Source organism: Oryctolagus cuniculus, chromosome 6 (assembly GCF_051225735.1).
Source record: "Oryctolagus cuniculus isolate XC-2025 breed Fujian yellow rabbit chromosome 6, ASM5122573v1, whole genome shotgun sequence".
NCBI lineage: Eukaryota > Metazoa > Chordata > Mammalia > Lagomorpha > Leporidae > Oryctolagus > Oryctolagus cuniculus.
The window spans coordinates 107,098,539-107,121,823 of NC_142872.1; the positions used below are offsets into that span (position 1 = coordinate 107,098,539).

The 23,285-nt window shown below is 42.1% G+C and overlaps 1 protein-coding gene across 5 annotated transcripts in view; it reads right to left on the bottom strand.

Annotated features, from left to right (window-relative positions):
* Positions 1-23,285, bottom strand: part of PAG1 (phosphoprotein membrane anchor with glycosphingolipid microdomains 1) — a 174,620-nt gene that overhangs the window by 59,873 nt on the left and 91,462 nt on the right. For 4 of the 5 annotated variants that reach the window (XM_089335463.1, XM_089335462.1, XM_089335460.1 and 1 more), the window contains one exon: positions 11,535-11,630. The exons of the other annotated variant lie outside the window; for it this stretch is intronic. The gene's annotated coding sequence lies outside the window, so the exon portion shown is untranslated. The remainder of the gene's footprint in view (positions 1-11,534; positions 11,631-23,285) is intronic. 5 annotated transcript variants of the gene reach the window in all.

The following is a 23,285-nucleotide window of genomic DNA, read 5'->3' on the forward strand; positions in this document are numbered from 1 at the left end:
TGGTTTTTCTCATACTATCGCCTACACCTAAAATGCATTTTCACATATTTTCCACCTTTGAAACCTGCTCAGATATAACCACCTCTCAGGAATGCTCCTTAACATTACAAGCCAAAATTAAATTTTTTCCTCCTGGGAAAAACAGCCAGAATTTCTCACTTCTTCTTTTATCCTCGCCCTTTGCAATGGGACCTTTTGGTAACTTCATCAAGAGAGGAAATCTATTTCCCCATGCCCTGAATCTAGACTGGCCTTCTGACCTGCACTGGCCAAAACAAGTGGCAGGAGGGACGGTGTGCCAGCTCTGAGGTTAGGCCCAGGTGTCCTGAATGCTTTTATTCATTCTCTTGGGAACCCTAACTCCATTATGCCAACAATCCCAGGCTAGCCCCACTGAGGGAGGAGAGACCACACAGACCAAGGATAGCTTAGCCAGCTTGTCTCAGCTGATGCCCCAGAAATGTGAGATAGCTCTGTTAAGAGAGCAAAGCTGAACCACAGCTGAGTATTGTTGCAAGAGGAAGCCTGGCTGAGATGAGAGGACTTGCCGTGCTGAGCCCAGCCCTGGACTGCCAGCCATAGAATGAAGAGCTAAATAAATGGTCATTTAAAGGGGCTCAGCTTGTTCTGAAGTCACACATCATGCATTGCTATGTCCTCTTTGTACAAGTGCTCCTTTGTCCTCCTCAGGCATTTTTAGACTTATTGTTGGAATAGAACCATATTCACTAAATGGCATTGAATGAATGAATAAATGACTAAATATTCAATTGCAAAGAGATAAGATTTCTCTAGCAAAACAGAACTCTTTTTTATTTTTACTTTGTAGTGGGTAACTTCTATCTTTCCTGGCTGAGAGATTCAGCAATGTTTAGTGCAGGGCCTGACACTTAGCAGGTGTGCTCAATGACTGTTATCTACCATTGATCCTGAATGTGAAATGAGATGCCAAACAAAACAAAAGCCAAAGCAAACATCGCGCATAGAGACACGCGGGGTGCTTTTCCTAAATGCTTTCAAAATCAGGACAAACTCTCCTGGTATTTGTAGGAGGGAGATTTAGGGCAAGCCACACGCTGATTTGGGGTTTTGTTTTCTTTTTTCCTTTTCTCAGATATTGGTAAGCTTATTTCGCTTTGAAAATATCAGGGAACTTCAAAATGTTCATGGAAAAATGAAATTAAAAGATAAGATTTTTTTGGTCCCCAAATTTTCAATTCCATACAAAGTTTTTTCCATAGTGCCTATTTTTCAGGAACTGTTTGAAGAGCCTTCATATGCATAAGTTCGAAAGGTTTTTCACCCAATTTAATGTTACCTATTAACTCCATTTTCCATGAACTTTTTGATTTACCTTTGTATACTCCTTTAAATGATTTCACGCTGTTTCAAACCACCCAATTATAAAGAGCAGCCAGCAGACTTTCCTTGCTCTGCCTCAAGACCGGCAGTTCTCAGCTTTGGTTGTATATTGGAAGCATCCAGAGAGTGATTTAATTAGTCTGGGGTGCAGCCTGCATGTGGGAACTTTTAAAAGCCCTTAGGGTAATTTTACTGAATAGTCAAAAGTTGAGAACTACTACTCAATTTTTCTGAGTGCTTCCACCAGTCAAATGGTTGTTATCAGCCTTAACTGTAAAGGTAGTTCTAAATTAACCTTTTTTATATGCCTATGATCAAAACCCAGCACTGAAATACTACAGCTGGAAAATAATTTCTTGTAATAGACAATGACTGGCTCGAAAGGGATTAAGAAATGATTATTAAATGAAGAACTTCCTGATGATTAACTCAACAAGCATAATCTAGACACTTGGCAGAGCCTTAAATGTCTTAAATATAATTAGATATTCAAAATTTTATTGGCCTAATTAAATAACATGTAGCACTATAGACCACATTAAATAAACCATTGACGCTAAATCACATTTACAATTTTTTTGCAATCTGAAAGTATATGAGCCTAAAATCTCTTTGAGATGTACATGATCATATAGGTTGTTACACTTTGTTATAAATAAAGGCACAATGTGATTTTCGAGGTCAGATTCAATACAGTTATGTCTAAAAACTGTGGCCTCATCGTCATAGTATGTAAGTGACTTTCACATAGCAACAATGCTCTTTTCAGCAATTCTTCTATGGGAGACTTCAAAAGTGCTAAAAAATGATGAATGATCTTATGTTAGAACCTATGTAACACATGCAAATTTTCTTGGGCACCCATATTTCATCCTCAATAAAATCCTAACCTTTGGTTATTTGGGGCTGCTCTGCTCTTGTATGATCAGACAGCCCCGGCATGCTGGATAATCAATAAAACTTCCCCTTGCTGGTTGCATGAGAAAAAAAATAAAAATAAAAAAAATAAAATCCACAGCTGTAATCATAAACAGACCTCTGACACACAAATTCAGAGTCAGAACTTCTTAAGTCACAGGCTCTCCAAGAGAAAAAGTTGGTTTGACCCTCTGATTTCACAGATGGGAAAAATAAGGTCAAGAGAGGTTGAACCAGTTAAACTCTGGCCCCAACACCAAATGGCTGGAAATCTTGCCCAGGGCATTTGAACCTGTGTCCTCTCACCTCCCCGGTGTCATATGGAAGCAAATAGCAAAGCGTGTTCAACCCCTACAAAAACAGGTGGCTGGATTGCATTTGGTCTCCAGCTTTCTCCAAATACTTGGATTTTGCCAACTCTGCTATAGCTCGCTGTGTTCAGCAGGGGACCCTGGCAACAGGAGAAATGATTGCTTTCTAATTCTCATCACAACCACAGTCATTTATTATGTAAGTTATAAATACATTTGCTGATTTTCCCTATATTTAACATCATATGTTAGCATGGAACACCTGTTACAATTAATGAGCCAATATTGGTACACTATGATTACCTAACATTCACACATAGTTCAGATTTCTTTGGTTTTTACTTGATGTCTCTTTTCCTATTCCAGGATCCCATCCAGGACAACATGTATTTTGCACCATTTTTTATTATTTCAAGTGTGTGTATATAGGGAGGGAGAGGGAGAAGATGGGAAGAAGAGGGAGAATGTGATGTGTGTGTGTGTGAGAGAGAGAGAGAGAGGGAGAAATATTTCTCTTCTGTTCAACCTACTAAGGGCCATACTCTATGAATTCCTATTTGCATGTTCTCTAATGTAAAAGAAAGGGGCTTATGTTAATGGAGTAATCTGGAGTTTTAATTATGAGAAAAACACTGGATAAGAGAAAGGTCAGGTTAAAACAGTTGACATTTGGGTGGATGTATCTGGAAACCTGGTCTCTGATTTGAACATGAATTAACAAAACCTGGAAAGCAAGGAGCAAGGTAGAGCAGTGTGAGAATTCAAAGTTAACAAAAGGCAGTTCACATAGAACCACAGTTGATGCAGAGGAAACATGCAATGGTTGTGCCATTTGTCATCATTTACTTCAGGGGAGTTTGCATTTTTAAAAAATACACATACATGTAATGATATTCCCTTTGCCAATATTTGTGTAAAACATTTTCCAAACAAGACAGATTCATCTTACTTTGAAATGAATTGTTAGATCACAACAGAGAATGTTAAAGCGTTTGCATCCCTTATAGAAATGCCAAACATTTTACTCTGCCTGATGCTGTACTATAAATAGGGAAATTCAAATGCTAAAAATGTTTTCCAAGTTGCCAAACATAGTTCTTTAGCATCTACTTCCTAGTATGAATGACTGTTCTTCCAGAGTTTGAAAGTGAAAGCTAATTACGATTCAGAGAAGTGATGTTGCTCACATCAAAATTTAAGTGTAAAAGATATTTCCTTTATATATATATATTTCTTAGATCATATCCATTGAAACGGTTCTTTATGCAGTTACTAGTTTTATTTTGCAGTAATTAGCCTGATGACAACTGGGTTTTTAGTTAACAACTGGCAGACAGTCCCAATAGGACAAATATCATATGTTCTCCCTGATCTGTGATAACTAATAGAGCACCTAAAAGATAATCTATAGAAGTGAGATTAACACTTTGAGAGGCAATGGCTTTGAACGGTCCTGGTCTCAGACAGTTTTTTTTTTTTTTCATACAATTTGTTGAACTCTATAGTGTAATTGTATGGGTATAAAGTTAACTGAAAATAAATGTTAGTAAAAAATAAGAATGGGAATAGGAGAGGGAGGAGGAAGAGGGGTGGGAGGGTGAGTATGGTGGGAAGAATCACTATATTCCTAAAGTTGTCTTTATGAAATGCATCAAGTTGTATTCCTTAAATAAAAGGTTTCTGGGAAAAAAATTGGCATAGCAACATCAGTATTGTTGGAAAAGCATGATGCTGATCTAATTACTTCAAATCATGTTAGCTGTATTTGGATATAATGACAGATGTCAAATTTGAATGGTAAAGTCAGAACTTGAGAACTAATAAGCCCACCAAGTAAGGGATGATACAAATATTGCCTAAATATATAAGAATGCAAGGAAATCAAATTCTTGGAAATTTTATCTGATTAAGTAGTAAAACAGGATTTCTTGAGGAAAATCATTTTTTGTGATCAAAGTACATGAGAAATAGTATTGATTTATTACTGATATTTTATGAAGTGTAAATATATATCTTGAAATAAGTAAAGAGAATATGAGTAGCATGGGGACTGCAATATTGAAAGTTATCAACATCTGATGAGGTGACCCTAGGGCAGGAATCTGTAGGAGCTGCTTCTATGATGTGGATAGAGCAAGGCAGAGCAAGAATGGCTTCATAACATTTTCCTCTAATCAGCTGACCTCCCTTGGGTCTTTAATCTTCCTTCTGCACTGACCAGGCCTCACATTATCCAATTACCAATCATCTGGTGGAGAATGGCAAAGTTCCCTTTACTAAACACAAAGAATTACTGCAACATTATTTCCTGATTTCAATCAAAGCTTCACCTGTTTTGACATTGCCAGCCTTCACAGAGACACTTAAAATTTTTACAGTATATAAGGAGTCACTCAAGTGAAAATATTTGAATTTAGGTAAATTATTGTTAAATTTTATATTACTTAAATAAAAGCTTTCATAATTATACTGTGAATTTTTTCCTACCTAACAAATGATGTGTCATTTTACTTATCTTAAATCACTTATATAATGAAATGTCTGTCTGGGAGACATGTTTTGAAATGGAATACTAGTATATTCTTGATTTAGGGATAAATTATATAAGTTTCAAGCTATGTTCAAGACATCATCATATCAAAATAGACAATGTTGCTTTTATTATTTAATGTTTGGGCATTTTACATTGAATTAAAAATAAATCAACTTATAATTTTTTGTTTAATTATAAAATAATACAAAAAATTGCAGGCTACTGTTTTAATTTCTCTGCAATTAATATATAATGTGTGTGTGTGTGTGTGTGTGTGTGTATATAGTTTTTCAGAGTACTATATTATCAGCTTATCTGGAGGAATGTGAGGAAATTTCATGGAGAAGTAAAACTATGAGTTTGGGAGTAGGTATTTAGCCTATCAATTAAGACTCCTGCATCCCACATCAGAGTACCTGGGTGTAGTTCCTGGCTCCAGAGGCTAACTCCAACTTCCTGCTAAGGCAAACTCTGCAAATGACTGGTGATAGGTCAAGTAATTGGGATCCTACTACTCACATGATTGGATTAAGTTCCAATTCTTGGTTGTGGCCTTGGCCAAGCTTTGGGTGTTGAAGGTATCTGGAGTGCAACCCAGATGATGGGAGCTCTCTTGTTCTCTCTCTGCCTCTTAAATAAATAAATCAATGTAAGTATGAGGTTTTTTTTTAAATAATATGTGCAAGACAGTTATTATGAAAAAATGCATGGATTAAAAATTTTTGGAAATATCTTCATATTATGTTTCTAATCAATAAAAGCCAAATTGTACATGATGATTAATACTTTTTACTTTTAATTCTGTATAGTGCAGATATCCTCATAGGCTAACATTTTACAAATATATTAAGATATTTAAGATTTGCTAAAAAAAAAAATACAATAGCCACGCACACACCACCCAGTTTAGGAAATAAACATTGTCAATGCCATGAAAAGTATGCAAGAATTTAAACCAGACAACAGCAGTGTTTAGCACTGTAACAGTACTAGTTCTTGTGCTTGCTGTGTTAATGGTCTTTAATCAGTTACCCATTACATGTACAAAGGAACTGTACAAATGACAAATTACAAAAACTAATTAAAACTACCCTGGGAGTCTGCAGTGTGATATGAGTCCCAAATGCACTTGTCACCGACAGCCTCACATACTCAAAGAGATCTTCAGTTATTAACTGTTTTCTAAAACATAGCTCAGTAATCATTTTATGAATCAATAGTTTAAAAATAGAACTTGGATTTGGACCTTTATTGTCCTGAATGGTGTAAAAATCCCTGGGAGGCCTGTGAATCCCAAGAATCTGGTGAAGTGGCTGTTGGGAAACTGACCCATACTCTGACAGATGGTAGGAAACTGGAGATGAGTGGTGGAAAAGGAACTCAGGATTGTGAGAACACAGAGCAGGCAGGAGGATGCAGGAAGGGAGTCATGCCAACAACCTCTTCCCCAGACACCTTCACCTGGGGACAACAACTGAGACGCTGGGCCTCCCATCACACAACCCTGCAGGTTCTGCAGAAAGCTTTTGAGCCCAGAGAGTCGAGAACCAAACATCGCCACATAAGAGAGAACTTCAAAACGTTCATGGAAAGATGAAATTAAAAGATAATTTTAGTGCAAAAAGCTGTTATGGAATGCATGTGTAGTTTCCTCATAATATGCATCTCTCCGTGAAGCTTTGGAAGACCCCCACCTATGCCAAAGCAGAGCAGGTCTCCCACAGGTCATGGCTCGGTGAAGGAGGACGATGTGGCCGCCTGCTGCACCTGTTAGCAGGTGCACACTGTGGGAAGTGCTGGGTCAAGGCAAAGCCTGCAGAAGCCTATGCGTGTCCTGATGGCAGATGGAGAGGGATGATTAGACCCCCACCACGCGGCCCAGGAGCCTGTGGCATTGGCAAGTTGTACTTCACTGAGCCCACTCTGCACACTGGAAGAACAGGATTCACAAATGCTTCCTCTCTACAGTAAACACCACCAGGAAAAGGGTATACACTTCTAAAAAAATGATGACAATGTGCCATGGTGTATGTGCCTCTGAGGGGGAAGTATGTGCATTTATAGATCACAAAGGGATGTGACAGAGGAGCAAGCTCTGGTGCGGCCCAGGAGGCGCCGCTGGAGTTGGGGCCAGAATGCCCCGACCCCAGAGCAGATGGCTGGATGCCAGTGCTGACTCTACATTCACTCGGCAAGTTCCAGATCCTCTCTGTGCATTAGTTTCCTCTTAAGTAAAGTGGGAAAACTAACAACAATGGTAGTCAGGGTAGTCAGGCGGACTAAATGTTTAATATTTGCAAGCACTTCAAAACAGGGCTTGGGTCATGGTAGCTGCAATATATGTGGCTGTTAAACCAGACAGCATCATTAAATGTTTACTCCGGTTTTCTGCAAATGATACACATTGCTGCTCATAACAGACAGCACTGACATATAACATAGGAAAAATGAGATTCTCACACAGCTTCCTTTTTTTTTTTTTTTTGGACAGGCAGAGTGGACAGTGAGAGAGAGAGAGAGAGACAGAGAGAAAGGTCTTCCTTCCCTCAATGGCCATGCAGCCGGCACACTATGCTGATCCGAAGGCAGGAGCCAGGTACTTTTCCTGGTCTCCCATGGGGTGCAGGGCCCAAGCACCTGGGCCATCCTCCACTGCACTCCCGGGCCACAGCGGAGAGCTGGCCTGGAAGAGGGGCAACCGGGACAGAATCCAGCGCCCCGACCGGGACTATAACTTGGTGTGCAGGCGCTGCAGGCGGAGGATTAGCCTAGTGAGCCGTGGCACTGGCCAAGCAGCCTCTCTTGACAAGGATACTTAGGAGGCCAGTGGACATGCTGACTCAGCTGCCTCCCAGCCCCTGTGGCTTTTAGGTGAGCTGTGGTCACCTGCTACCGACAGCCAGACTGTCACTAGCTCATGCTAGTGCCCAGGCCCTGTGTAGAGTGGTTACTGGGGACTCCAGCAGAACAGGAACAAGGCGACAGGATGAGAGACGTGGCTGCCAGAGTCACAGATGGGCCAGGAATTACCCTGCAAGTGGTAGTGTCTCCCCTGCTCCCTAGTCTGGCTGCCAGAGGCGGTGCCTCCAAGGAGTCCCTGGTGAAGGCTGGAGACGCTGGCTCTGCCTCTGCTTTCCCTCCTTCAGTGACTCTTAACTCAGGTGTTGAAAACAATTGAATAAAAATTACTTTTAAAATAGACAAAGCTGGCGCTGTGGCACAGTCAGTGAAACCGCCACCTGCAGTGCTGGCATCCCATATGGGTGCCGGATTGAGTTCTGGCTGCTCCTCTTCCTATACAGCTCTCTGCTGTGGCCTGGGAAAGCAGCAGAAGATGGCGCAAGTCCCTGGGCCCCTGCACCGGCGTGGGAGACCCTGGCTCCTGGCTTTGGATCAGCGCAGCTCTGGCTGTTGCGGCCAATTGGGGAGTGAACCATCGGATGGAAGACCTCTCTCTCTCTGTGTCTTTCCTTCTCTGTGTAACTCTTTCAAGTAAATAAATAAATAAATCTTTAAAAAATAAACTAGACAAAGATGTACCCAGTAGAAACAACAATAGGAAAGAGTTTGGTGAAGTGTGATTGATTTTTCTTGGGTTCTTTGTTATTTATCTGAATTTTCCATCAGACACTTATATTACCATGTCTATTTTTAAAAAGACATACCAAAGACAGGTGGCATAGCGAGTTAAGCTGTCATCTGCAGTGCTGGCATCCCATATGCATGCCAGTTTGAGTCCTGGCAGCACCACTTCCAATCCAGCTTCCTGCTAATGTGCTTGGGAAAGCAGTGGAGGATGGCTCAAGTGCTTGGGTCCCTGCACCCATGCAGGAGACCTGGATGAAGCTCCTGGCCCCTGGTTTAGGCCTGGCACAGCCATGGCTGTTGCAGCCATCTGGGGAATGAACCAGTAGGTGGAAGATCTCTCTCTCTCTCTCTGAGTGTATGTGTGTGTGTGTGTGTTTCCTCGTCTCTTTCTATAACTCTTTCACATAAATATATCTTAAAAAATAAAAATATACAAATACATCTTTAAAAATGTTGTCAAGTAATTTTAAAAGAGTGAGAAATTTGACAACCACAAAGCAGATAATATACAGGAATTGTGTCATAGGGATGGAAGAAAAGATCAGTTTAGTTGCATAAAATTAACCCTTACAGAAACTACATAAATAGCTCAGAAAGGTTTGCAATAAGCTAAAGAACTATCTTTTACAGAAACTATCACAATAATAATTTTAGAAATCACTTCGTTTATATTACAAAATTTTTGTAAGAATACCCAGAGTATCATCATTACAAACACAATACAAGCCAGGTTTGGGGAGTAAGGATAAAGCTCTCTTTCAGCACAAGAATGAGGGGCCCTTAAACTCGGGGTTGGTAATAGCCCTTGTACACCTGCTGTCAGGCTGCTCTGAGCAGGCTCTCCTGGGCTCTAGTCCACGCGCCCCGCCTGTGAACACAGCAGCCTGCAGCCTTGGCAGCATTTTCTGTTTTGGTAAGGAAAACACACACACACACACACACACAGTGCCCAGACACCTGAGGCTATCAGGAACCAGTGTGAGGTGAGGTCTGTGTGCTCGATGAGAGGCAGGAACACACACCTCACTATGCTGTATGTTGCGCCTCTTCAGGCCCCAACACAGGGTCTGCACGGTGCTTTAATCCCTTCCTTTCCCCGTTGTTGCCTTTGAAGTTCTCAGTATTTGGACCCAGGATCCTCTCACACTGTTCCAAGTGGGCACTCCTGCCTGCATGCAGTCTTCACATGTGTCTTTCCCCCGCTTATCCTAAGCTGCACATTCTTACTTCTGAGAACCAACAGAAGATACGCATAGGTTTTCATCTACACCAACGCTGAGTGTGGATGTATCAGGAGCAATATCAAAGCAGGTTTGGAGGTGTCCAGGAAGTACTCCTAAACTTCCATGATTTTAATTCCTCTTACAGTGTTACTTAGCTGAGCACACACTGCTCTCTTAGAGACGTCCCCCGACCCCGATGCCATACATGCATAATTCAATCATCACTGTAAGGACGCTATTTCACTCAAGTATGATTTGCATCCACAGTAAGGAGAAGCTATTAAAATATATATTTTAAAAACTTGCCACGCTGTTCTAGTGCTTAGATTTTCAGATTCCCCACTGCTCTGCTATTTTCTTACTCTGTATGCACAGCGCAGATTCTTGCCAAGACTATTACAGTGAACAAACAATGTCCTCTCTGTCAGAACAGCGAATGAATAGTATCCCAAATTCTTCTCTAATGTACAGCCTACATTCTCCCCCCAGCCCCTTCACAAGAGAATAACCAGGGTAAGAACAGAGGAGGAAAACATGACTCTCCCCCTCGCCCCTCTGAAATCTCCTTCGAGAAGGCTGGGAGCTAAGCAGTGCCAATCACACATACATTTCGAAACAGAGAAAGCTGGCAAGTGTATTTTCTTTTCACTCAGAGCATATATTTTTGCATTTCTCTTTGTGCAGGTACACAAATATCTTTACAAGAAGAGGAGGAGGTGTGTTTCAGCAGATACAATCTCAGGGCTTGGCAAAAACAGCTTTTAGCTACAAACCGAGAAGCGACGGGGCAACTTCATGGAAACGACGCAGCGATTTGTGTTCAAATATTGGCAGCTAATTCATGAACGCTGAGGCTGAGCAGGCAGACGGCTGCTTCTGTTCAGCCTTTATTCCTGCTAAGCCCACGATTCCTAAAGAAAGAGCCTAGAGTTCCTCCTCTGAGACGGAGTATGATGCACACAGATACCTTTTCTTCCTCTGTGTGTGTGTGTGTGTGTGTGTGTGTCTCACACACACCCCTCCCATCCCTAAAAGAGGCATTAAGGAAACAAGTTCCCAAAAATGATTTTCTCATGAACCATGGAAAAGCTTACTTAAATATTTTCATTAGTAGAATATGGATTTACTAAAATCTTCTGGAGATGTAAGGCCTGGTGTAAAATATTTTAAGTCAGGGTTTCCCCTCCTTCCTTGTGACATGACTATAGCATGTATGTCAGTTTAACCTTTAGGGGGGATTACCCAACTCTTTGCTCATAAGAGAAGCGGTGCTGTATCTCTAAGCAAACCACTCAGGCTTTTGTTTTCACGAGAATCTGAAACCCGAGGGGAGAAGTCCCGGGAGCTTCCTCTCGCCTCCCTTTTTCCCACACATGTCTAGGGGAGCTCAGTTGAGTGCCAGATTCTGATGGTCTCCTCCTGGTAACACATTTAGAAGAGGCTGCGGGATACCCCCCGCCCGGCTTTCTTCTCTCCCTTCCCTCTCCCTCTTCCTCCACTCTATGTCTGACTCCAACAAAACAATTAAACCTTTGTGTATCACTGCCATTCGCAAACTCGATCAATGTGCCCCCTTCTTGCTACGATGGTAATATTTACCTCGATGAAATGTTTGGCCAAAAGAGTATTCTAAATTCTGGCAATGTCTTCCCTTTGGAATCTTGTTGCGCTGAGAGTTCTCCTTTCTTTCTTGGCCTGGAATCAAAAAAAAAAAAAAAAAGAAAGAAAGTTTAGGAAAAAGGCAGAATGGACAGAGACTGTGAAAGATACCTGCCTGGTCCACTGTAAAATGACAGTGTCTTTTTGCCAGATGTTGAATTTTTAACTCCTTCCTGGACAAAGCAAACTACAAGGTAGAGGCAAAACCACCAATAATAATAAATAAAATTTCTCTTTTCACGCTTTTCCTAATTTATGACAAATGGAACTGTGTCTTTATATTAAAATGCAAATAACTGTTACCCAGATTTGAGGTAAAGCACAAGACTTAATTGAAAAGAGCATCTGGGCTGGCGCCGCGGCTCACTAGGCTAATCCTCCGCCCTGCAGCACCAGCACACCGGGTTCTAGTCCTGGTCGGGGTGCCGGATTCTGTCCCGGTTGCCTCTCTTCCAGGCCAGCTCTCTGCTGTGGCCAGGGAGTGCAGTGGAGGATGGCCCAAGTCCTTGGGCCCTGCACCCCATGGGAGACCAGGAGAAGTACCTGGCTCCTGCCATCAGACCAGTGTGGTGCGCCGGCCGCGGCGGCCATTGGAGGGTGAACCAACGGCAAAAGGAAGACCTTTCTCTCTGTCTCTCTCTCTCACTGTCCACTCTGCCTGTTAAAAAAATTAAAAAAAAAATGAAAAGAGCATCTATGCTTTGTGGTAAGGTATAGGTGAGATTCATTCTGAAGATTTCTTTTTAAGAGGAGACTCTTTGATGCAGGTGAACAGTCATCCACGTTGCATGCAGCTCTAACCCCAAGTTCTTCCTTCACTCATTCCACTGGGGAAATGGAGATGAGGCTTGGAGACAGAGGAAACCACAGAGATGACTTCCCTTATTCTCATTTAAAAAATTTTTAATTTATTTGACAGATAGAGTTAGAGAGAGAGACAGAGAGAAAGGTCTTCCTTCCATTGGTTCACCCCCCAAATGTCCAATATAGCTGGCACGCTGTGCTGATCCGAAGCTAGGAGCCAGGTGCTTCCTCCTGGTCTCCCACGGAGGTGCAGGGGCCCAAGCACTTGGGCCATCCTCCTCTGCCTTCCCAGGCCCCAGCAGAGAACTGGACTGGAAGAGGAGCAACCGGGACTAGAACCCAGTGCCTATATGGGATGCGGCGCCGCAGGCGGAGGATTAACCAAGTGAACCAAGGCGCTGGCCCCCTTCCCTTATTCTCACTCCCGACTCATCCAAGGCCAATCCTGTCTGTGGTTCTGCTCTGCCTTTGGTCCTTCCTTGACCCCCTTTTCTCACTAGATCCCTTGCATCTTTAAACTACTATCTCCTGAATTAATTGAAGACACTATGATAGGTGTAGTGTGAGAGGGAGGAGGAGAGATGGATGGCAAGAATGAATGAACACGTTTACAATTTAACAAGAATATCCTGACTGTTGAGTAAGATTTAGAATCCTCCAATTATTTTAACAGATCAAGGGACAATACTCGATCTTCAGTATTAAAAACTCAATAGAACATGAGCCTTCCAGATTTACATGTGCCGAAGCTTTGTCAAGACCATACATTATCGTCTTAGCTGGAGTGTTGCTTTCTTGCACAGTGGAGTCAGCACGTTATTTACTTTATCTTGAGGACATCTAGTGCTTCCCTGACAGTTGAGAAACGGCTGCTTTTTGTTTGTTACTACATTCAACTACTTTATTATGTTCTCCTTTTTTTTTCTATTTAAAATAAATCTAAAAAGATCAGAACAACACACACACTGTCGTGGGCTGTCTTCCTTCAACCTGACTCCAGGTCTTTCCACTGTCAATCATACAAACTAAGAGAAGAGCATGTGACTAGGTGCAGGGCTCGGCAGACAACTGAGTTCCCAGCTATCATTCTACTCTTTCATTAGATTTCATGTCAAATCTGCTTCCAACCCCCTGCCACACAGATATATTTAGACGTGAATTTCAACCATAAATGCCACTTCTCCATGTCTTCATAGACCCTCCAAGTTAGAAATATGAGCAAGATTTGATTATCTAAATTAAAATGCTACAGTAAAAAATACAACATTTTTCTTGAAATGCCAAATCCTATAAATGTGTTTTAGCAATAATGCATTTTTTAAAGATGTATTTATTTTGAAAGCATTACAGAGAGAGGGGGAGAGACAGAGAGACCTTAAATTTGCTGGTTCACTCCAAAGATGACTGCAAGGCCCATGCTGGGCCAGGCTGAAGCCAGAGCCCTGAGCTTTATCTGGGTCTTCCATTTGGGTAGCAGGGGCCTTAACACTTGGGCCATCTTCTCCTGCTTTTCCCAAGCTATTAACAGGGAGCTATATTAGAAGTGGAGTAGCTGGGACTCGAACTGATGCCCATATGGGATGTTGGCACAGTAGGTGGCGGCTTTACCCACTATGCCACAGCACCAGCCCCAGCAATATGTTGATCTACTTTTTCTATTAGTAGATACGAGTAGAGTTGGATTTGAAAATTGAACATGACAGTAAATTTAGTAACATAAAATTGATGCAGAATTTTGTATCTTCAGAATAGACACTTCATGAATTAAAAATATTCCAAGGAAACAAAAATATAAAGACAGAGTAGTACCACCAAAAAGACAGACATATGGATCAATGAGATAGAACTTAGCATCCAGAAATAAGCTCATATAAATTCCTTCAATAATGCAGCCAATTGATTTTTTTGACAGGGATGCCAAGGCAATTCAATGTTTTCATATAAGAGTTCTGCAGTTTTAACTCTTATATTTACGTGCTTCTTACAATTTGTGCTAAGTTTTTCCTACAGCAGGAGTTAAGCTCCACTTTTGCTTTTTTTGCATAGGGCCCTCTAGCTGTTGAAATGATTATTCCACCTCCATCTTTTATTATATCATCCCATTTATAAGAAATGCCTAAATTGGGCAAATGCATAGCACAGAGTAGACTAATGGTTGCTTAGGCCTGGAGGAGATAGGAAGTGGAAAGGAGATCACAGCTAAGTAGTAATGCAAAGCTTCTAAGATTGATGACTGCACAACTCTGAAAATATGCTAAAACCACTACATTGTATACTTTTTAAAAAGATATATTTGAAAGGTAGAGCAACAGAGAGAAGGAGAGACAAATAGATTTTCATCCACTCCCCAAATGGCTTCATTTCCCAAATGGCCACGATGCTAGGGCTGAGCCAGGCGGAGGCCAGGAACCAGGAATCAGGGTCTGTCTCATGGGTCTCAGGGACACTTGGCCCATCAACCACTGCCTTCCCAGGTGCATCCACAGGAAGCTAGATCAGAAGCAGAGCAGCCAGAACTTGAACTGTCACTCTGATATGGATTTTGGCATTGAAAGCAGTGGTTTAACCCATTCTGCCACAACGCTGGACACTGTTTACTTCAATAAGTGATTTTATCCGGTGGTGGTGGTGGTGGTGGTTACCAGTTTTCTTGGGATACAATTCACATACCATACTATTCACCCATTTAACACGTCCAATGTGGTGGATTTTAGCATATCCAGAGTCCTTTTTTTTTCCTACTTTTTGTGCAGTTTTTGTGAGGACTGTTAGCAGGTTCTTCACACTGATAATGACATTCATGAGAAGACCCAAACAAGTCAACTCTGGAAGTTCATGATGTGTTTTGCCAAGTAACTTGAAGGCTTGTTTCAGCTAAAGCCCCTCAGAGTAACTGAAATGGAATCCAATTTCTGGGGCCCTGGGACTCTGAGGGACGAGATATGCACCTGATCAACGACTTGGTTGGGGTCCCCATTGGCATCACTTCCTTGTTTCCAGCTCACAACAGGGCTGCCCAGAATCAGAAAGGATTTACCAAAACAAGATGAAATCAGCAGATGAAAGAGCTACCTGTACTCCCATGTTCACTGCAGCTAAATTCACAGCCACTAAGATATGGAATCAACCCAGATGTCCATCAAATGGTGACTGGATAAAGAAATTATGGTGGGGCCTGTGCTGTGGCATAGCAGGTAAAGCTGCTGCCTGTGGTGCCGGCATCCCATATGGGCACCGGTTCAAGTCCCAGCTGCTCCACTTCTGATCCAGCTCTCTGATATGGCCTACGAAAGTAGTAGAAGATGGTCCAAGTCCATGGGCCCCTGCACTTGTGTGTGAGGCCCAGAGGAAGCTCCTGGCTCCTGGCTTTGGATTGGTCCAGCTCCGGCTGTTGCAGCCAATTGGGGAGTGAACAGCGGATGGAAGACCTCTCTCTCTCTGCCTCTCCTTCTCTCTGTGTGTTACTCTGACTTTCAAATAAATAAATCTTAAAAAAAAGAAATTATGGTATATATACACACTATGGAATACTACATGATGGTAAAAACAAAATGAAATTCTGTCTTTTTCAACAAAATAGATGCAACTGGAAACTTTAGTGAAATAAGCCAGTCCCAAAAAGACAGATATCATGTTCTCCCTGATCTATGGTAAGTAATAGACTACCAAAAATACAATGTGTAGAGATGAAATTGACATTTTGAGAGTCGATCATTGTTCACAGCCCTTGTCTCTACTGTTGAGCAACAGTGTTTTTTTCCCTCATACTAGTTGTTGGACTCTTTACTTAGTGTAGGGTTAATCCTATGAGCATAAAGTAAATTGAAAATAGATCTTTGTAAAAATTAGGAGTCGGCCTAGGAGAGGGAGAAGGAAGAAGAGTGGGGGCTTGGGCAGGAGGGAGGGTAGGATGGAAAGTATCACTATGTTTCTGAATCTATATGTATGAAATACATGAAATTTGTATACGTTAAATAAAAAATTTTTTAAAAAGAGAAAGGACTCCTTCATGTGGGGGAAGCCCTCCATTATGGAAGGGAATTCAACATAGACTACAGTAGTAGTTCTAAGTTTTGTTTACTGGGTTCTTCACATTGCAACATGGATAAAGGAAGGTATCTAATTAGATGACATTTGCAGGTGTGAAGTATCCCTTTGTCCATCACCAGGCACCTGCCAGCCTATTCCCCTCTCCATCTTCAGGGACTGTAAGGCGGAGTAGCTTTATTATAGCAATACTCGCACATTCACCCTCAATTTTAAAAATTAATTCACTCACTCAGCAAACAGGTGCTCAGTGATTACTAGACTCTGGTTGCTGGGATTCATTCAGGGCTCAGTACTTGCATACACAGGAGCACAACGAATGAAACTGGGAAGGTCAGGTCTAAGTATCATGGGAGGTTGGGAGTCATTCCTAGGATACCAGGTCCTGCATCTAGAGGGGAATAAGGGCCACCTGGAACACACAGGCGGTCATCCTAGTGGTCAGCACTAGGCCATACCATCTCAGCATGGGAAGCTGAAGTGCAACACACATTCAGCCAGCACTGGGCAAGACTCTACCATGGTCAGGCACAGATGCAGCCTGGTCAGTGGCACGCTCCATTGGACTGCAGGGTAGGTTTAAGGATCTTCAGGGGTTCCTGCTCTCATCACAACAAATTCAGACTCAGGGAGGCCAAGATGAGGCATGTAAAAGGAACAGACAGTTAAAAAACAGGGAAGGCAGGAGATATCCTGGGGGCTTGGGGCTGACAGTTTCATTTTCTGGTTCTAAGTGACCAAGATCACATGCAATTCCCCCAGAGGTTTTTTTTTTTTTTTTTCAACCAGCTGGGGTACCCTGTTGACTCATATGGATCCTATACTTGACCAAAATGCAATCTTGATTTCATTTCAGTGCAGCGTTGCTAAGTCACATCTCTACTCACTGCCCTTTTGCAATTTAACAGGGAGAGAAGGGTGTTTACAGTGATCTCTGTGCCATTTCTGCTTCTTGGATTTGGGTCACTGCACTGAAAGTCCTAAATTCTCTTTCTGTCATCTGTGACATTAGCCATCTCTCCCAGCGTTGGGCCATGCATTTACAGAGTTTTACCCCAGTGAGACCTAATGTTGACTGAGACAGGAGCAGGATGAAACACCAAACACCTTCTTCCAGGAAGGCAGCAATTTATTAGCCAGTTCCCTCTGGGTGTAACTACCACACCAGTTGTTAACCCAGCTAATTATACACACCTCCTGTTTGTCTAAGCAGTGAATATTTGATGATCTACTTCTGATACCCAAAACAATATCCACAAATGAATGCGTGGTATTTCTCATTCATCTACCTAAATTCCATGATGGGTTTAACAAATTATCAGTACACTAGAGATCAACCTCAAAGCACAGATACTTCCTTTCATTAAAATTTCAATATTCAGCCCTCATAGGAAGCATGAAAGAAAGCTATATTAAACATGCTTCTGGTACAGCAATGGAAGAAGTAGCTAAAGACAGTGCATATGGGCTATGATCCACTGTGAAGTGTTGGAAAAACATAGCTAACAATGTGTTTCTCTCCCTCATCCGAGTAGGCTTTTTTCCTGGGCGGCTCTTCTTCCCTTGCTAAAGCTCCCTTGTGTTTTCTGGCCAGTTCTTTTGGCTGATTCTCCCAGCTGTGCCTTCCCCCGTCTCCCTGGCCCCCAACCCCAGCTGCTATGGCTCACAATTCCAGCCGTGCTGGTATTTACTGTGTTAACAGTTCTAGTCTTCGTGCCATCTGATGTCTCCTGCTTCATTTCTCACACACTTGAACAGCTGAACTCCCCGGTGGACCCAAAGCAACAGTCCATTAAGAGAAAAATGCTTTCTGGGTTTTATTCTCTGCGTGGAAAACAGAAAAATGGAAAAGGCAAGAAGTGATAGTTCAGAGAAGTGCCAAAGAGAGGCCACTGGGAAGATAAGATGAAAGGAGGGGAAAATAATCAGATTTTTTAAAGTCATCAAAAAGATTATAAATATGACACTGGGAAAATAGTTCCTTTGGAAAATCCTCTTAAATGGTACGGTTTAATGAAAATAATCCCCCTTCCAAGAGGAGCATATTTTCCTTCAATTTTAGGGAGCCGATGATGAAAATCCCTAAACATGTAACCTCAGACTATCTACAGTATACACGACTTGTGGAAAATAGATACCATTAGAATACATATATTAAGTTATTAACAATGACATTTTCTTATGAAAATCTTCGATTTATAAGTATGTTACCTGGAAAGAAGCTTAAAATGACACGACTTAGTACAGCCTTATCTGTAGCATGCATCCCAAGTATGGCTTGGATATGAATTTCTTACAGTTTTACTATAAGCAGGGAAATAATCAAAATACCAAATGCCTTAACAGGATACACACACACCCACCCACACACAATCCCTTTCTCGTGGGCAAAGAATAATTTATAATATGCACATTCAATATATTTAAGGAAAGTTTTATGATATGCTTCTCAGACACCTGAACATAAAGCAAGGTGGCATATATACAAATAATAAAAAGATTAATTTCATTACTTAAATGTTGCTTTGGTGAACAGAAAATATATACATTGATTCCTTCCATTACGACTTTGTAGATTGGTAGTAAATGAAATATTTAAACATATTTTTCTTCAGATGATGTAAACATACATAGAATAATAAGTGGCCCAACCAAAGAAATTCATTCACTTACTTTCTTAGTCACTTGTCGGTGTTATTTCCTTACTCATGAAATAAGATCAAAAAGTGAGATTATTCCAGTCTCTTCCACTTCACATCCTTGGGAAGCTGACTCTTGGCCTGGGACTTTTGCTGCCATTTGGAGAGTCAACATATGTTCTTACCTCATGCAGATGGCCCACACCACCTCTGTCTCATGAGGGGCACTTCAGGGTAGCCAGCTGGTGCACTGTTGTGCCCATCACAGAGCCCAAGAGCCCTCCAAGTCCATGGGAGTCTACTTCCTCCCAGAAGCCCCAGCCACAGAGTCAGCTCAGCATAGAAAGGGTCATTCCCTCCATCCCAGAGGTCCTACAGAACTGGCTGAGCCATCTGTGTGGACCTGGTTCTGCCTACAGTATGGCAAAAGGAAGTGCATGTGAGCCCCAGGAATCTGCCTGGCAGAATCCCACATTTTGCAAGATTGCTGTTTGCTGAGTGAGCTTCAGAGGGGCTGAGTGGGGCTGGGGGTGAATGGGGGCTAGGTTAGTTTGGCATTTTGTAGATGGCCCATATGGGACCAAGTAACCTTATAGTTTCTTTCTCTAAACATGTACAGATGGATTGTATATGACAGTTCCCTATTATCCCACAGGACATGCATTCTAGGGTCCCTGGTGGATGCCTGAAACTACAGAGAGCACTCCACCCCATATACACTATGGTTCCTCCTATACATACATATCAATGCTAATATTTAATTTATAAATTAGATGAGATTAACAACAATAGAGTGATCATATCAAAATCCTGTGATAAAATCTGTTTAAAATGTATGAATTGATTATTTCTGGAATTTCCCATTTAACATTTTCAAATTATGGTTGATCATGAAACTGTGGATAAAGGGGGGCTTCTATGTTGATCTCTCTCTCTCTCTCACACACACACACACACAGCCACTTCAATCTTGGACCGTGAACACTGCCTGCATATAGCCCACCAGAATTGTTTCTGCCTGCAAACAGCCCACCAGAATTCTGCCACTGATAACATGTCCACGTGGCCATTCTCCAGTGACCTAGAGCTAGTCTTGTGAGTTGCTGTCATATGTTATGACATTTCAACCATTTCTCTGAAGGAAAATAACCACTAGATGACCTAAGCTGAACTTCAGAGAAATTATCAGACACTCAGTATCAAGCACTCATGTGGGGGGAAATAATGCATGGACTAAGGCACGCCTAAGCCTCTAAGTAAGCCTTGCGACAGTAAGAGCTCAGTAAATGAGCTATATTACGACTTAGAAACATGGTTCATCTAGCAGAACTGAACGTGTCTGGATATAATCAGGCATGCTGCATCTCAGCAGTGGTTACACTTACAATATTACTATTGTCAAATTCATGGGCTGGACACCACCTCTGTGAGCCTGCTGAACTGAGTCCCTCAAAGTCACATGTTGAAGCCCTGACTCCCAGGACCTCAGAATGGGACACTGTTTAGAAAACACAGATATAATTACTTAAGATGGAGTCACACTAGAGTAGGTAAGGGAGGCCTGGAGCAGACCCTCACTAGAGTCATAGGAGGGAGTGTGGCTTGGGCAACACCTGGTGGCTGACCTCTGGCCTCCACAACAATGAGATAATCCACTTCTGCCCCTGAAGCCTCTCAGTTTGTGGTACTTGATGATGGAAGCCCCAGGCAACTAACTCAGAGCCAGAACATGAGAACCTGTCCCATTTCCTCATGTGCTAGTCCTCATTAAAGGCACAGAGATGGGGTGGAGGTTGTGGCACAGTGGATTAAGCTGCATCCCATATTGGAGTGCTGATTTGAGTCCTGGCTGCCCTGCTTCCGACCCAGCTCTCTACTAATGTACCTCAAAAGCAGTGGAAGATGACGCAAGTACTTGCACTCCTGTCACCTACATGGAGATCAGGATGGGGATCTTGGCACCTGGTTTCAACTGGCCCAGCCTTGGCTGTTGCAGCCATTTGGGAGTGAACCAGCAGATGGAAGATCTCTCTCTTTCCTGTGTGTGTGTGTGTGTGTGTCTGTCTCTGTCTTATAAATACATACATAAATTTAAAAAACAATAAGCAAAGTCACAGAGATGAGGGTAAGGATGGCAACTCTCATTACTTTACATCTCCCCTATCAGGAAGGTTTACACATCAACCCAGCTGCTACACTGAAGCTATTTCCTAATTATACAAATAATTCAAATGAACACTGAAATAACTGGCAGGTTCACCATAGCTCATTATACAGTTTTGAAGAGGGAGTTTGTATTTTGAAATATTGTTTTCAGTAACAGCTCGAGGGACTAATTACCAACGCAACATGCAGCAGAGTTAATGAGAAAACTTTCAGGAACTTTTTTAGTTGTGAGGAAAGTTTTGAAAGAATTCCCTAGGGAATGTGTTTACTTTCTTGGGATACACTGTGTGTATTACGATTGATATATTAGATGATTTATTTTCTTTGACCCCTCCTCTTGGTTAATTTGTGCTTTGCCTTGTCTTGAAAAGTCACTGAAAATTCATGCTTAAGGGCTGACCATGATTCTCCTTCTGCATTTTCTCAGCCCTTAGTGTATAAGAGCCTTTCTGTTCTATTATTTAGCACTTGTGCATATTTTAGAATTATATTAATATACATCACATATTTTAAAAGATTTATTTATTTGGAAAGTCAGAATTACAGAAATAGAGAGAGATCTTCTATCCACTGTTTCATTCCCCAGAGGTGGATGCTAGGAGCCAGGAGCTTCTTTCCCGCATTGGTAGCAGGATCTTAAACACTTGGGCCATCTTCCACTAGTTTTCTCTGGCCATTAGCCAGGAGCAGGATTGAAAGTGGAGCAGATGAGACATGAACTGGCACCCATATGGGATGCAGTATTGCAGGTGGCAGCTTTACCTGCTATGCCACAAAACTAGCCTCAATATATTTTTAATTTTTAATATCTATTTATTTGAGAAGCAGAGAGACACAGAGAGCCAGCTCTTGTTCCTTGCTCCATTCCTCAAATACTTGCAATGTGAGGGGCTGGGCCAGGCAGAAGCTGGGAGCCAGGGACTCAATCTAGTTCTCTTATGTAGATGGCAGGAGCCCAAATACTTGAGCCATCCCTGATGCCTCCCAGAGTCTGCACTGGCAGGAAGCTGGAGTCAAGAGCTGGAGCCAGGAATGATACTCAAATACTGTGACATGAGATGCAGATGCAGGTGCCTTAACCAGTATCAAACTGCTGGGCTAAAGGTCCACCCTGATGAATATATTTGCATAATTAAAAACAAACTCCACAATATTTCAGTTCAACCCCTGATTCTAGCAAGAAAGAAACTGAGGCCCAGCTGTAATCATACAGCAACTTGGGGTCTGAGCCACAAATACAACAACCTCTTGTTCATGACCTCAACTATATGGTAGTGATTTCATCTTCCATGTATGCTAACTGTACTTCTCCTTAATCAGGTAATTTGGCTTCGGGGTTGTTTGTCTTTTAAAGAAAAACAAAGGGGCTGGTGTTGTGGCACAGTAAGTTAAGCTGCCACCTGAGGCTCCAGCATCCCATATGGGCACCTGTTCATGTCCTGGCTGCGCCACTTCTGATGCAGCTCCCTGTTAATGACCTGGGAAAAGCAGCCCCTGTGTGGGCCTCTGCCACCCACATAGGAGACCAAGATGAAGCTCTTGGCTTCTGGTTTTGGCCTGGCTCAGCCTTGTTTGCTGAGGGCATCTGGGGAGCAGATGGAAGTGCTCTCTCTCTCATAAAAACAAAAATCTTAAGAACAAAAACCTCATCTTAAAAACAAAAATCAAAAAAAAAAAAAGAAAAGTGTTCTCAAGATTCTCCTGAAATAGCCCATCTAAATCAGGCACATTGAAATGCTTGTTTAAACGTGGATTGTTGGGGTGGGGTTTGGCACGGTGGTTAAGACACTGCTTGGGATACTTACATCCCATACTAGAGTGCTGGGGTTGAGTCCCACCTCTGCTTCTGAGTTCAGATCCCTGCTACTGTGTACCCTGGGAGGCAGCAGTGTGGGCTCTACTGCTTGGATCCCTGCCACCCAGACAGGAGACCCATACAGAGTTCTGAGTTCTTGGCTTTGGCATGGCCCAGCTCCTACTGTTATGAGCATTTGGAGAATGAACCATTGGATGGAAGATCTCTCTCTCTGTCTCT